The sequence below is a fragment of the Petaurus breviceps genome, unplaced genomic scaffold (assembly GCF_028583685.1).
Source record: "Petaurus breviceps papuanus isolate PSGF00001 unplaced genomic scaffold, PetGlider_PUasm1.0 174, whole genome shotgun sequence".
NCBI lineage: Eukaryota > Metazoa > Chordata > Mammalia > Diprotodontia > Petauridae > Petaurus > Petaurus breviceps.
In genome coordinates this window covers 45119013-45130673 of record NW_027185761.1, presented here as the reverse complement: position 1 = coordinate 45130673, position 11661 = coordinate 45119013, and positions in this window count along the sequence as shown.

Genomic DNA, 11661 nt, shown 5'->3' with positions numbered 1-11661 from the left:
TTCCCAAGTCTTGCCCATCCTGCATCTGTCAGAGCCCTCCATGGGTGAGAGCAAGAACGATGGGGAGGAGTTAACAGTTTGGTTCCACCAGAGCCTGTTGGAATCCTATTCAGAGATGCATATGCAGAGATACTCTCAAGGTCAGACAAGGTACAATGTGCAAGAGTCTTCAGCTGACAAGTTACATCACTGGTGATTTGTACCAAAGCCCCTGAAGTTACTCAGCTATATTAAAACTACTAGGCGAAAAGAATGAATATAGAAATAGATAGCGTCCATTTTGGTTGTGCTGCAGGAAAAGGTGTGTCTCGTTGTTAAATTCAATGTAGTTTGACAAGGTCAGATGTTACCCACTCTCTCATTCCAAGTAGATTAGCGCACAAGTTCCCCCTATATGATATTATTCCACACTCCATTAGATAATACTTTTAACCTGAAACAATAACGGCTAAATTCCTAACTACATCTGAATCTCCAAGATGATTCCTTGGAGATACCTTAACCTTGGGAGGAGTAAGCGAATGTGAATTGATTAGTCATCTTCTAAAACTTGCTGGAGCTAAGAGTTCAGAAATTGAAACTCACGCTATATTCAGACTACTTTAATGGTTTGAGCTCAGCAAAAGGCCCAGATGCATCCTTGGCTGGCAGAAATTGCTGGTGAGCTTTGAAATCACACTTGTACACACGTGGCCATGCTTAGTGATTATATGACGGTGACACACACCAACTAACTTTGGACCAAATTTATAGAAAAGGTGGCACTGTGGGGCAGCCAGGTAGCACAGCGAGTAAGAGCACCTGCCCCAGTGTCGGGATGACCTGGGGATCAAATCCGGGCTAAGACACTTAGCACCCACCCAGAAACACCTGGCCGTGCAACCTTGAGCAAGTTACTTAACCCCAATTGCTTTAAAAAAAAAAATGCTGCACTGTTCTGAGGACAAATTCATGGGACCTAGAGGTATGGTGACAACATTTTCTGAGCTCCAGACCCGAATTAATCTTTTAACAAAGAATCATAGAGTCACAGTTCGATAGCTGAAATGGACCTTTGAATCTCTCTTCACTCAGGGGCTCTTGCCAGCTCTGGACCCAGATATGCAGACTGGATTAAATACTGGCGGATCCAGAGTCAGGAGTGACAACACACTCTGAGGAAGCATTTCAATTGACCCTAACAGGAAATGGCCATTAGGTCACTAGCCCAACATTGACAACATTTATAATGCTCCTCTAAGATGTGTCAGCACACTAAGGCCTCAGTCTAGTCATACATTTATCAAATAGAATACCAATAATGTGTGTTACCAATGTCACATGTCACAGACATCAGTTTTAGGGAAGGAAGGGCTTTATCTTTTCTTTGGCATTTCTCCTGCTCCCAAATCAGTTAAGAAAGCCTTTTTTGTTGTCTTTAATATCTTTCACAAACCTAAATTCTTACTGAGCTTTCACTTCACTGACATTCTTCCAGGACCTTGACACTCTTCCATATTTGTCCTGAATTAACTACCCTCCCTTCTATCTTCTTCAATATGTGTCTTTTTTTTAATTTTGGAGGGGGGAAAGCTGGGCAGTTGGGGGTTAAGTGACTTTCCCAAGGTCACACGGCTAGTAAATGTTAAGTGTCTGAGGCCAGCTTTGATCTCAGGTCCTCCTGACTCCAGGGCCGGTGCTCTATTCACTCTGCCACCTACCACCCAATATGTGTCTTTTTTTACAAATCTGAGTTCATGTATGAATTTCCACTATAGTCACATCAGTTTCTTTAAATTTTGTGTCCTTTTCTTCCCAGTCCAGAACCATTCCAACATTCCATTCTTCAGATTCTTTCATGAATCTCATACCTTGAGGTGTTTCACTTTGCAGAATCTCATCAATCAATCAACCAGTATTTATGAAGTGCTTACCATATTTGTCAGGAGACTCCACGGAGTCTCCGGAGACCCTTAGGAAGCTGTGGCAATAATTTACAGGAGAAGTGATGAGTACTTACCTAGAGTGGCAGCTGTGTGAGTGGACAGAATGGATAAGACATGAGAGATGTTGTGGAAGAAAAAAGCAAGATCTGGCAACAGATCAGACACATAGAACTGTGAGGGGTCGAGGATAAGACCAAATGGGAAATGGGAGAATGGTGGAGCCTTTGACAGAAACTAGGAAGTTTAGAAAAGCAGGGAGTTCTCTGAAATCTTTGAAATCTATACTCCCAAAGCCCAGAATCTAGGGTAGCATTCTTCTCCTTATTAATAAAGAACTCTAAGATGGTATGGTTAGTTCCTTATAAGGTTACTGACATGTGGTAGAATGTAGGCAACTTGAGGGCAGGTGTTTTTTGAGTGGTTAAGTGGATAGAGCACAAAGTCTGGAGTCAGGAGGACCTGAGTTCAAATACAACCTCAGACACTTACTAGCTGTGACCCTGTTTGCCTCAGTTTCTTCATCTGTAAAATGAACTGGAGAAGGCAATGAGAAACCAGTCTAGAGGACAGCCTGTGGTCATAGGACAGAACCAAGTCTCCTGGCCCACAAAGAGACTGAACTCATTACCTCAGCCTCAGCCGGCATGTCTAACCAATCCAACCACAGACGAGTTCATATTAGGAGTAGAGAAAGGGGCCTGTAATTTCATAGATCAAGGAACTCTCAAATGAGGAAACTCCTTCTTCATAGAATTCAGGTCAGCATCTCTCTAAAAATGCATGGTTTTAGAATTATTACCTAGAACAGGGCTTCTTGGACTTTATCTACTTTCGATCATTTTTTCTGTTTCAGCAGCCCTCTTGGGTATTGCATGGCCTGAGGGCATGTGCAGTATAAAGCGTGCATGCTTTGTGTTCAGAACCAAGGCTGCAGAGAAGTGGTAAGATGCAACATAGGCAAGCCCTGCCAGAAACACCTTACAGTCATTACGTGTTTGGTTTCTAATTAATTTTTGGTCATTATGCATTCAGAAATCTTTTACTGTTGCCAAATTTTTCCTGATCCCATATAGGGTCACAACCCACAGTTTAAGAAAACAGTTTAATGGACTCTCCCAGGGTCCCAAAACCACATGTGTCAGAGGGAGGTTAAGGTTATACCCAAGTAATGCCTCAGTGTGTTAGAAAGAGAAAACTGACTTTGAATGAATAAGTTACTGTCACTATCATCCACAGAGAGGTTTGCCACCTGCCCTTAAGCCTTATCTTTGTTCTCTCTCTCATTTTCAACACCCCCGTGGAGATTTTCTAGTCTCTCACGCACTGACAGGTAATCCTTGAATCATAATGTTGGCTTACCCCAACCTCTGTGATAACTTTACCTCTACTGTTTCGTCTAGATCAAAGGAGAGGGGCTAGAAGGAAGAGGACTCCTTCTTTCTATATCACATACGAGGGATTGGGGGCTCCTGAGAAGTTTAAACTCCTCCTCATCATCAAAGCAATGCTCAATTAATGAGAACAGTCCATGAGGGCGAGGTGTGGGAAATCTATCAACAGCCTAGTTGAACATCAGAGTAGAGTAGAGTCCATTGCTACCAGCGCAGCTGTTTCCTTCACTCTCACAGGAGTTGGAAAGCAACAGTGTGAGAAATAGAGCAAAAAAAAAATAAAGGAAGAAAGAAAGAAATGGGGAAAAAGCCTACATTTAAATAACGGTAACAGGTTGAAACAAAGCCACCATTCTCAAGGAAACTTTAATTTAAGACAAATAATCTCAGGCTGAGGGTAACTTTTCATACTTAAAACTCCTTGTCATTTTATAATATGGAAGCTGGCAAGGCCATATTAAAGGCTCTTGCCTGGATATCTACAGTGTTCAAAATGATAAATCAATGTTACCTTACAGAGATGCCTCCCAGTCAATGCTCAAATTTTTTTCCATCCAGTTAAATTTGCAGTTTGGTTAACTGCACAGAGAGCGCCATAAAAGATCATAATTAAAGAGATTAAAAATGGCTACCTGGAGTTTAAATATATTTTTAACTTGGCAGTTAGGTAACACAGTGGAGGGAATGCCAGGCTTGGACTCAAGAAGACTCATTTTCTTGAGTTCAAATCAAGCCTCAGACACTTACTAGCTGTATTACCCTGGGTAAGTCACTTAAGCCTGTTTGCCTTAGTTTTCTCCACTACAAAATGAGCTGGAGAAGGAAATGGTAAACCACTCTAGTATCTCTGCCAAGAAAACCCCAAATGGGGTCACAGAGAGTTGGACACAACTGAAAAAAAAACTCAATTGACTTAGACAAAAGTAGCAAAACTTGTCTGGCCCTAAGTTTCTGGTTTACTGAAAATCAGTTTGATAGCTTGTGGTGTGGTAGACCTGCCCAATTGCAATTAACTTACTATACTGACTCTCTGTTGTTTGAATAGGCACTGAGGAATTTGGAAAATACACACAAACACACATCCACATCCACATCCCCACACTCACATGTGCAATCTGGGCTTTAACAAATAATATTAGCATCAGCAATAATATCTTTTTCTCCAAAATATTTCGATTTGTAGTAGTTTTCAATTATAGGTAAAAATTTAATATTTTTACAAATTTTGAGTTTCAAATTTTCTCTTTCTCTTCTTCCTGCCCCAGGTTCTCCACTTTGAAAAGACAAGCAATTTGATATAAATTATATGTGTGAAATCATGCAAAACCTATTTCTACATTAGTACTGTTGCAAAAGAAAATATAGAGCCCCTCTGCCCCTCAAAAGCCTAATATTTTTTTAAGTATGCTTCAATCTGAATTCAGACTTTATCAGTTCTTTTTCTGGAGGTTAGCATTTTTCATCATAAGTATTTTGGAATTGTGTTAGATCATTTTATATCTGTTCATATAAGTCTTAGATTTTTCTGAAACCATCCTGTTCATCATTTCTTACAGCACAATAGTATTACATCACAATTATATGTCACAACTTGTTTAGTCATTTCCCTAATGAAGAACATTCCCCACCCCAGCTTCCAATTCTTTGCCATCACAAAGAGAGCTGCTATAAATACATTTGTACATATAGGTCCTTTTCCCATTTCTTTGTGATATAAACCTAATAAACTTATTGCTGGTTAAAAGGGTATACACAGTTTTATAGCCCTTTGGGCATAGTTCCAAATTGCTCTCCAGAATGGTTGAATCAGTTCACAACTCTATGAGCAATGCATTATTGTTCTGATTTTTTGAACAATGAACTTGGGCTTAGGCAGTCAGAGGAAAAGAGCAAACAATTGCCAATGGAAAATTACACATTCCTTTTAATAGTGTTAAGCTAATCTTGAAACAAAAACCCATGTTTTCAGTATCAACATTCTATCAGTGATACTATAAGACTGTGAATCATAGTTCATCTTATTTTCTGAGGAATCAAAAGGTTAAAGAAAAACTGTATAGGGAGTTTAAATAGTCTGGAAAGCATCATCAAAGATAATTATTAAAGATATGCGTGACTGGAAAAGGAGGTGGTGTGGTTATGCTGCAAGAATGGATTTATTCATTCAACATACATTGATTAATTGGGGTGGGGGAGGGAAAGAAATAAATATTTATATAGTACCTACTATGTGCTAGGCACTGTGCTAAGCACTTTTACAAATATTCTCTCATTTGATCCTCACAACAACCTTGTGAGGTAGGTACTATTATTATTCCCGTTTTACAGTTCATGAAACTGAGGCAAACAGAGGTTAAAGTGCTTTCCTGGAGTCACATTACTAGTAAGTGTCTGAGCCAGATTTGAATTCAGGTTCTCCTGACTCCAGGCATGGTGCTCTATCCACTACATCACCAGCTGCCCATTAATTGCACAGTACGTGCCAGACATTTCTCTGTGAGCTACAGCTATTAAAATAAGGATATAACTAGGAACTCAAGCCTTGATATTTGTATAAGACTTTTCATATTAATAGAAGGATTGCTTGAGGCTGTCTGCATGAAGATCAGAGTTAGCAAGAGCTCTGGAAAGGAAAGCTTCTTCTGGTTTCCAATTTGCAGAGAAGACATATAAGATTCTCTCCCTTAGAACAGTGAAAAACTTGGGGAAGAAGTAAATATGTAGAGAATTTAAGCATGTCCCTATGCTTGTTTCCACCCTGCCATTCTAGAGGCTTTGAAGAATTTTCTCTTTGGTGAGACCAAGAACCATCTATCTTGATTGAGTCTATTTTACTCCCCAAAGTTAATTTACTCAGTTTATTGGCTGGTAGATCTGTATAATTTCTCTAATTTCTGTTTGTTATTGACCTGGATAAATGGAATTATTCATTATTCACTAGTAGTGATGGTCTTTTGTGTAATTAGTATTTGGCTGGAAGGGAATCAAGCTCTGGGATATAGTTTGAGCCACTCTTTCCTCATCTATCCATCTATCAACATTTATTAAGTGGCTAATATGTGCCAAGCACTGTGCTAAGCACTAGGAATACAAAAAAAAAAAAGCAAAAGACAGCCCCTGCCCTCAAGGTGCTTACAATCTAATGGCAAGGTGACCAGGAAGAACAACTTCAACCCAAAATTATTTTCCCCTAAACTAACAATATTAAGGGGGAAGATTGCCATAATTCTAGTCATGCCCCCTTTCTGAGGAGAGGAGAATAATCCATCTTTGTGATCCCAATGTCTGCCTGTCCTCCTGGAAGGAATCAGTCTCCCTTGGAGAGTAATAAATGAGATTCCAGCGATACCTATTCACATCTCCCTGTGAGCCAAATTCAGACAGACTCATGTGGACATAGATAATCCACATGGGCAAAATGCACAGTTCCTGCCCATGAGGAGATTATATTCTATTGGGTAGAAAATAGGATGTGCACATATACATAAATAAAAGCAAAAGAAGTATGTATAGAATTATTTTGCACACATATTTACATATTCATATTTATGTCTAATGGTAGGCATCTCTAAGGTGGGGGTAAAAGGAAAAAAGAAAGTTGCATGAAAACTTTATTACATATTTAAAAGAAATAGAAAGTTGTACATAATAGATTTGCAGTTTCATGTACAATTGTCTTTTTTCTATTCCACTATGTTATATAAATGCTTGTTTTATTTCTTAAATTCAAAATAAAATAAAGAAAAATTTTAAAATATATATAGAAAAAATATAAAATTATTTTAGGGGGATACAATAGTCAGAAAAATAAGGCTAGTCATTTTGCACATAGCATCCTATGTTCCATATAACATGAAGAAGAAAGAAGACCCCAGCACGTTGGGTAGACCCTTTGTAGAAAAATTTTGATGAGAATTGATTGTTGACCTTTTGGTTTACATCAAGTGAAAAAATTATGGTAGGACATTGTAATGGAAATGCAGATTTAAAGATCTTCCCTGCCCTTAGGCCCTTTAATAGGCTTAAGAGACTCTGAGAAAATTCTTTGATTTGAAAATATACTCTGCCTCCTAATAGGCTGAATGTGGTCACATGGAGCCTGTGGCAGGAGGCTTGGTTTTCAGGAATGCCCACACCTTGATGTTGTGTGACTGGGCAGTGGGTCAAGAGGGTGGTTACATTCTCTGACCAAGGAGAAGGCTATATAATCCTTGATGTGAGGCTTTGCTTTGGGGCTCACTTTGAGAAGTGTTCTGTGATTTGACAAGATGAGACTCTGGGAAGCCATTGTTGAGAGCTCCCCCGGCTTTGAAAAACCCAGATGTTGATTTGGTATGGATGTAATGGTTGGACAGTTTGGAAACCTGTCTACTTGATCTGTTTCTCTGTCTTGATAATTCTGTCTGTATACTCTGAAGTTCGGGTGCTGACCTTTTTCCCCTGAACTAGGTAAACGATACATATTTGACTGATTAAAGTAAGCTTGTTAACCCATTTTGAGTTGCTTTCCTTTAACAAAGCAGATCTAAGAACCTGTGTTGGCAGCCACCCTGGGGACGCTGGGGTGCTTGCTGCTACAAAATGGCGATGAGGATGGGATCTGCAGAATCACACAGCTCCAGCCCCTGCTTCCAAGTACAGAGAAGGAGCTGGGCAACAAAACCGACAAGGTGGGGTCCTTGGGGGTCCAAGGCACTTCATCCCACCCACCATAGTCACAAGTCCATCCTACCCCTTGGTCCCAAACTGTGGGATGCAGCAAGGAAACACATTCAGTGACCCTCCTTTGCTGTTCAGTTCTTATCTTTTCCTGTGGCTGAATTCTGAACTCCTGGGTTCCTTCTCCGCAGGTGGAGGCTGCTCCTGGCTTCTGCCCAGGTCCTGATGCAGGCAGCTCACCATTCCTGCTTTCAGCTCAGCGAAGTCCACATGTAGGCCATTCTTCTCTCCTGGTCCATGGCTCCACAGAGTCACAGCTACCACAACTGGGAAACAAACAATTATCCCAGACCCCATACTTTCCTTTTACTCTGCAGATCCTATCCTCGTCGCCATTTTGTAGCAGCAAGCACCCCAGCGTCCCCAGGGTGGCTGCCAACACAGGTTCTTAGATCTGCTTTGTTAAAGGAAAGCAACTCAAAATGGGTTAACAAGCTTACTTTAATCAGTCAAATATGTATCGTTTACCTAGTTCAGGGGAAAAAGGTCAGCACCCGAACTTCAGAGTATACAGACAGAATTATCAAGACAGAGAAACAGATCAAGTAGACAGGTTTCCAAACTGTCCAACCATTACATCCATACCAAATCAACATCTGGGTTTTTCAAAGCCGGGGGAGCTCTCAACAATGGCTTCCCAGAGTCTCATCTTGTCAAATCACAGAACACTTCTCAAAGTGAGCCCCAAAGCAAAGCCTCACATCAAGGATTATATAGCCTTCTCCTTGGTCAGAGAATGTAACCACCCTCTTGACCCACTGCCCAATCACACAGCATCAAGGTGTGGGCATTCCTGAAAACCAAGCCTCCTGCCACAGGCTCCATGTGACCACATTCAGCCTATTAGGAGGCAGAGTATATTTTCAAATCAAAGAAGTTTCTCAGAGTCTCTTAAGCCTATTAAAGGGCCTAAGGGCAGGGAAGATCTTTAAATCTGCATTTCCATTACAGACATGCCCAAAATGAGAAGGCAAGTATATGTTCTGATGTGTATATCCACATCAATGACGTCACAGACCCATCAATGTAAAAAAAAGATCACAATTACCACAAAATACAGCAATTAAAAATGTGACTTCGCTCTATTTGGAAAATTTAGGTTCAGCATGTTAACATCACTCGCCAAAACTCTCCCTTCCCCTGTTCGACTTTATGGAACCAAGCAGGCACACTCAAACATATAGGCATCATCACAAACCAAAGATCTCTCCAGCCCACTGGATGACCATAGTACCTGAAATTCCCATCATCCCAGTTTCTCTTTTGGATTAAGGTAGTCGTTGGTAATATGCATAGCTTGATATTGTAGCTAGGACAGTGAGTGGAGTGCTGGGCTTGAGAGTCAGAAAGACATTAGAGAAACCCTGTCTCAGTTACTACCTCCCTTGTTTTTCAGGAAAAGTCACAACCAATCAGATTCAGTTTCCTCATCTCCAAAATGGAGATAATAATACCATATCACTGTTGTAAGGGCTGAATGAGAAGGCATATGTAAAGTATTATGAAACCTCAAAGTGCTTCCTAGATACTAGTTATTATTATAATTATTACTTTCAGTTTCACAAAAGTAGTTGCTACCACCAGAGCCCTGAGGCAAAACTATTCATTTAAAGAAACTTTGTATTTGAACACCTCCCTCTCTTTTTTTGCCCATCTTCTACCTCCTAAAGCCCTCTTTCCAGTGGCTCACACTTCCTGTGTTTTTTAGCTGACCCTGGATCTCTAAAGCCCCTCAGAGGACAGCTAGGTGGTACAGTGGATAGAGCCTTGGAGTCAGGAAGACTCATCTTCCTGAGTTCAAATCTGACCTCAGACACTTACTAGGTGTGTGACCCTGGGCTTAATCTTGTTTTCCTGAGTTCCTCATATGGGAAAATGAGCTAGAGAAGGAAATGGCAAACCATTGTGGTATCTCCATCAAGAAAACCAAAAAAAATGGGGTCATGAAGAGTTGGACGCAACTTAACAAGAGCAAAGCTCCTCAGGGCTTTATGCCCCCAATTGGAGGTAATTATTCTTTGGTTTATCTCAACTAGAATAAGGAGATAAACCATATGATTGTATGTTCAAAGTAATTCACACTAACATAAGAATTAGTGACAAGCTTAACCCTTCCAGGAACATTTTAAAACAAGAGTCCTGACTTGGTCCAATATGTGGGAAGTAGATTGTTATACTGGGGAGGGCTCATTGCCCCTCTTATCTCCTGGATGCCATCACTCCCTTCCAACTTGGCACGCCAAAAGAGCAGGGATCAGAAACACTTCTGAAAGGGCTATCACTAGGTTGAGGCATCCTGTTTCTAGACATCCCCTGGTAGTATGAAAATATTACTCAGGGAAGATAACACATGCAGTCATTAGCACTGATTAATTTATCAGATTAGCTAGCTGTCACTCTAAGGCTCTGAGGGAATTCAAGGATTATGGGGAGGCTTTGATAGAGAGGACAAGGTTGGCAAACCTCTATCCAAAGGATAGAGCACCCTCAAGGAGAACAGGACCAGGAAAGGTGCTATCCTGAGCCAGGCCGTTGCAGCTGTTCTGGAACTTAGGGGTTTGAACAGAAAAGACAGTGATACATGAGGACAGTAAGCCAATATGACCAGTATACCATGACTCACTCAAGGAAAGGCCTGAAGTCTGGCTTGAAACATCCAGGAGCATGGGAGTAGGAGTCATGTCAAAAAGATATATCTCAGTTTTAGTTCCCAAACAGACAGGGATACAAGGGGCTGCTACTGGACCTTATCTACAATGACCTTCAAGCATCAGGGGAAGGAAATGTGTTGATGATGTTCTCCTGACTCAGCTGCGATCTCATCACTTCTCCTAGTTCCCTATTGGGACACCTGAGTTTCATCTGTCATATTGGGACAGTTTTTTGTGAATCTTTGGGTCAAAGGTTTTATTTGGAGATGTACATCCACTCAGTCATCTACCTCTTATCAGTCATGAGTAGCAATGCAATGGAGCTTTGCATGAGGTCTGATTGAGTTCCCATGGGGATAGAAGTTTTCAAAATAGAAAATAGCAGATATGAAGATTTCCCCAAAATGAATGGGATGAGAAGGGCCAGCAGAAGGAAGGGGGTGGAATCTAGAACAGGGACAGATTTCTGGAGTTGGAGTCAGGAGGACCTAAGCTCAAAACAAGTCCCAGATGCAAGCTGTGTGACTCTGGGCAGGTCATTTAACCTCTCGGCCCCATTTTCTTCACCTTTAAAACAAGAAGGTCAGACTCAATGGTCTCTAAGCTCTCTCCAAAATCTGAATCTCTGATCTTATATAAACTCCTTAAGAGGAAATAGTGCTTCACTCTTTACAATTATATCCCCAATTCCAGGTGTTGAATAAATGCTTATGACTTGACAGATTTCAGAGAGGCCATAAAAATTCAAACCCAAAGAAGCTTTTGTATTTTGGAAGGAGTGGTGAACTTCCAGAGTTGCTGGGTTTGGGAGGACATTATGAGAGCATAAAGCATACTGGGGAAAGGGCAAATGGAAATAGGAGAATCAGAAGGGAAGGTCCAGAAGCCCAAAGACATATAAAGATCAATCACTCTGCCACTTTTTGCCTAAGGCTGTGCCTAGATTCAGGCATTCATTCAAGGGAGGGGGGGGGG